Source organism: Danio aesculapii, chromosome 3 (genome assembly GCF_903798145.1).
Source record: "Danio aesculapii chromosome 3, fDanAes4.1, whole genome shotgun sequence".
NCBI classification, from domain to species: domain Eukaryota; kingdom Metazoa; phylum Chordata; class Actinopteri; order Cypriniformes; family Danionidae; genus Danio; species Danio aesculapii.
The window spans coordinates 59,188,444-59,193,886 of record NC_079437.1 but is presented as its reverse complement, the minus strand read 5'-3'; positions in this window follow the sequence as shown (position 1 = coordinate 59,193,886).

Sequence of the window (5,443 nt, the reverse complement as noted above, 5' to 3'; positions counted from 1 at the left end):
TATAACATTTTATTTATTTTTATCTATAATTTAATTTTATAAAATAAATTAAATGTATGTTTAAAATATAATTTATAATACAAAATGAATGTCATTTATTATTAAATAAATAGATATATTGAGTAAAATAAATATTTAATTAAGAATATCCAGAATACTTAGCAAGTTTTCAGAAAAAAGTAGCATATTAAATAAATTAATATATATTAAATAAATACCGTGAATCTACACATAGCTTAATGCATGGTATTAATAATAATAATAAAAAAATTATAAAAAAATAATAAATAATAATAATAATAAATTTTATTTATTTATTTATTTTTTTCACATCACCTTGTAATATTTGGCGAGATTGAAGAGCGCTACTAAAACTTTAACTGAGCATCATGTGTCACCATCTCAGGATGTCCACAATTTTGGCTCTAAATGATAATAAATAGTCACACATCTCTAAAATAAAATAAAATAAAATAAATTAATTAATTAATTAATCAATTAATAAATAAAACAATCTAAAGTAAATAAACAAACAAATAAATAAATAAAACAGACTAAAATAAATAAATAAATAAATGTATATATTGAGGAAAATAAATATTTAAATAAGAATATCTAAACAGCAAAATCCTCAGAGTAAAAATTACTCAATTCAGAGAATATTTGGTCCCTCTCTAAACTGAGTAAAATGTACTCAACAGCAGAGTTAAAGTTAATGAGACAATGATGGGGTTAATTAAGTGATGATTGAGCACTGATGATGAACAACTGCGGTTAATAAGCAGAAACAGAAGAGAAGCAGCAGCAGCTTCGCTCATTTCTTACCTGTTTGACTTTTATTTCTGTCAGATGTTCACAAAAGTCCATATCCTCTGCTGTTGAGTACATTTTGCTCAGTTTAGAGAGGGACCAAATATTCTCTGAATTGAGTAATTTTTACTTTGAGGATTTTGCTGTGTAGTCAAAAAAGTTGAATATTATTGAATATATATATATATATATATATATATATATATATATATATATATATATATATATATATATATATATATATATATACATACATACATACATACATACATACATACATACATACATACATACATACATACATACATACATACATACATACATACATACATACATATACATACATATACATACATATACATATATATATATACATATATATATATATATATATATATATATATATATATATATATATATATATATATATATATATATATATATATATATATATATATTCATTTAATATATTTAAAAATGTATTTATATAATTTTATGCCTTTTTTTCACACCACCTTGTCATACTTAGAGAGATCATGTGTGTGACAGTCCCCTCATTAACCCACAGCCTTTAAAAAAAGCTCTATTTCTAAAGCGCACTACGAATGCAAAAATTATGTGTCAGTTTCATGTGTCACCATCTGAGGATGTCTGCCATTTTGGCTCTAAATGACAGTAAACAGTCACGCGTCTCATTTGTCATGTGTTGAATCTTTCATCACGATCTGAGCTGTGCAGTAGATAGACAGCGAACAAAAAGTGATTAGTGTCAAACAGGAGTGTAAATAAGCAGGATCAAAGCAGCATTAAATGGAGTTGACGAATGGGAGACGTTCAGAAGAGTTTGGGGAGTTTCGCCGCTGCACAGATGGTTTCCACATGACAGCCTGACACACACTAAAACATCACAGCTTTTCAGATCACGGAGAGAGAGAGAGTGGTAGTTCAGCCAACAGATATCATCTCATCATTTACTCACATATCATCTGCATACAAAACACACACGATTTTTCTGAACATGATGGAAAGTGATGTTTGATTCAGAAGTTGACCGCTACTAGAAAAATACAATAAAATAAAATGGAAATAAAATAAAATTGAATGAAATAAAATTAAAAGTTTGACAACAGTTTAAAATAAAAGAACATAAATAAAATAAAATTGAATAAAATAAAATTTATTAAAATAAAATTGAATAAAATAAATAAATAAATAAATAAATTAATTATAAAATAAAATAAAATTGAATTAAATAAATTAATTAATTAATTAATTAAAAAAAAATAATAATAAAATAAAAACTGTAAAAAAAGTTAAAAATAAATAAGAATTTAAAGGAAAAAAATCGCTAACAGTCGCTAACAGTCAATTAGGGTGGGGTTATCAATCCTTTATGGTGGGACTATCAATAATTTAGGGCGGGCCATTAGTCAATTAGGGTGGGGTTATTAATGATTTAAGACGGGGCCATCATTCAATTAAGGTAGGGCTATCAGTCAATTAGGGTGGGGTTATCAGTCATTTGGAGATGGGGATATCTGTCATTTAGGTTAGGGCTATCAGACATTTAGGGCAGGGCTATCAATCATTTTTGGTGGTACTATAAGTGAATTAGGGTGGGGTTATCAATCATTTAGGGTTGAGCCATCAGTCAATTAAGGTGGGGTTATCAATCATTTAGGGTGGGGCCATTAGTCAATTAAGGTGGAGTTATCAATCATTTAGGGTGGGGCCATCAGTCAATTAAGGTGGGGTTATCAATCACTTAGGGTGAGGCCATCAGTCAATTAAGGTGGGTTTATCAATCATTTACGACGCAGCCATCAGTCAATTAAGGTGGGGTTATCAAACATTTAGGGCGGAGCCATCAGTCAATTAAGGTGGGGTTATCAATCATTTAGGACGGAGCCATCAGTCAATTGAGGTGGGGTTATCAATCATTTAGGGCGGAGCCATCAGTCAATTAAGATGGGGTTATCAATCATTTACGACGGTTCTAGTTGGACAGGTGTACCCAAAAAAGTGGCTGGTGAGTGTATTTCTCACATCTGTGAGGCAAGTACTAGCGCATGTTGACCCCAGAGTGTTCATAACAATGAAACTGTTTTAAAAGCACATCTGGACCGAACCCCTCCCCCAGAGAATCATCAGTCAATAGCGATTGATGATTGGCTCCTTTACTTGAAGGTGTTTTATCCTCCACCAGAGCTGTAGAGTGAGAGAAAGCTGCGACAACGGAAGTTCAAAATGTTTTATCATAATGTAATTCATGTAGACTCAAATAGTTCCAGCAAATGTTTCGCGGTCAATGCAAAGTATGTTAGATCATGTTAAAACATGCACAATCACTGCACTTCACATGCACTTCAATCACCGTCTGGTTCAGCTCAGCTGCCAAAACTGACCTCCGTAGACTACAGCGAATAGTCCGGACTGCTGAACGAATCACTGGCGCTACCCTTCCTACACTTCAAGAACTGTACTCTTCCAGAGTGAGTAAAAGGGCTCGCAAAATCACTCTGGACCCCTCACACCCAGCACACTACCTGTTCGAACTGTTACCGTCTGGTCGGCGCTTCAGAGCACCAAGCACAAAAACAGCCAGACACAGGAAACGTTTCTTTCCTCAGGCTATCTACCGTATGAACAGTTAAATATCCCCCTACTGTGCAATAAATAAGTGCAATACCTCTCATACGCACTTGCACACAGCACCTTATAACAATATACAATGCAATACTTTCTCCATATGCATTTGTACACAGCACCTTATAACCTGTACATTTATAACAAATCTGTACACACAATTTAACATTAGGATCTTTTTGACTAACTGCATCTCTGTTTAATGTTTATCGTCTTATTTCCATATTTATTTTGTGTTGTCACTTGTCACTTTATGTACACTGGAAGCTTCTGTAGCTGAAACAAATTCCTTGTGTGTGTGACGCACACTTAAAACCGATTCTGATTCTGATCATATTATTAGAAACGTCCTATCATTCAAAAGTGCGAAACCAGGCATTTTCAGCAGTGAAAACTTGGCTGTAAGGAACTCCATGAGCCGCCATTGCACTTGGAGTCAATCGAGTTGCCGCAACTCTCTCTTTCCATAGCTCTGTCCTCCGCTAGAGCAACCATAGTTACCAATTCTTCATTCAAAACCATACTAGTGCATGTTTTGTGTATTCTATAGACTTTGAAATGATTCACCGGAGGGGGATTTTAAGGATTAAACATGAGACGAGTTTCACCATATGTGTCACCATATGTGCGCTCCTGCATTGATCAAAGTAAAGCACATGCCCTACAGCTTCAGTCTCCTTTGAACAACCTGCAGTTAAAGCATCTTCAAGAGCGCGCTGCTGATAACAGATCCGAGACTCGTTTTCTTTTACAAATCAGCCCTTCTGGGATTTGAACCGAGGACCTTCAGATTATTAGCCCAGACCTTTCAGATCTGTTTCTCTCTATGGTGACAGCAGTAATAACAGGCCAGGCAGAGTAATGTTTGCTGGTACTTTCCGCAAACACGGTGCACTCTTATATTGCAGACACAAATCTCATATCATTGTAGTAAGATAAAAACTATTGAACCTAATATTATCGATTTGGGTAATTAATCAATATATTGTTACACAGTAGGGTTTCAAACTGGTGTAACATACTGGCAAACACAAAAAGACAGAATAAATAAAGTTAATCTCAAAGAAGCTTTTTACAAGCTAATGTAAACATAAAAGAACATGAAAATATGCAACCCAGGCTCATTCTGAGAACGTAGTCCCGGGGACGTTTCTGGAGACCGCGAAATACGTAGCCGGGGTTATGTACGGCTGCATTTCATTTTTTTAAGCGAACGCTGCGGGGCGGTGTGACAACGTTCCCTTCGCCGCTTGCCGGCCGGCCAGCCAGCCACTCGCCTCCATGTGGAGGGCTTTCCCGCTGCAACCAGTTTGTCTGGTTAGCTCTTCGTGTACTCTGCCGGACTCGAGGCGCAGAGAGGGGCTGACGACGACGACCTGGTTCGAGTCCGGGGAAGAGCGGTTCCAGAAATCAGGTAAGAAAACAAAAACAAAATCCAAGAATTGAAGCGAACAAGTTCATCACAGGGTGAGAATGTGGTCAAAATCCGAAAACGTGGTAAAAATCAGACGAGGGCTTTTCTTTTTCTGGATGGCTTTTGTGAATCGTCGTTGGTTGGGTTTAGGGACGGAGGAGGGTGGGTCAGCCGATTGGCCGGTCGCACGGTCAATCATTCTGTCATCCAGGCAGACAGGCGGAAGGTCGTTCGACAGCGGCCTCTAGCGGTTTTACGCTGGAAAAAGCGCGCACAGTGGCCTCTCGCGGACTCGCGAAAACAAAAACTGCAAAAATACGTACCTCCTGGGACGTATTTCGCGGTCTCCAGAAACGTCCCAGGGACTACGTTCTCAGAATGAGCCTGGGTTGAAAATATGTTAAAATTTGCATACATTTCTAGCACAACATATATTTTGACATATTAGATACACTGACATTGTTTTACAGAATGGATTTTATGTCTTATTATTACTCCCTATTTCAAATAAAACTGCGAACAGCCGTGAAAAATACTATAGTAAATATTTTGTTTTGTTTTTGAATCATATTA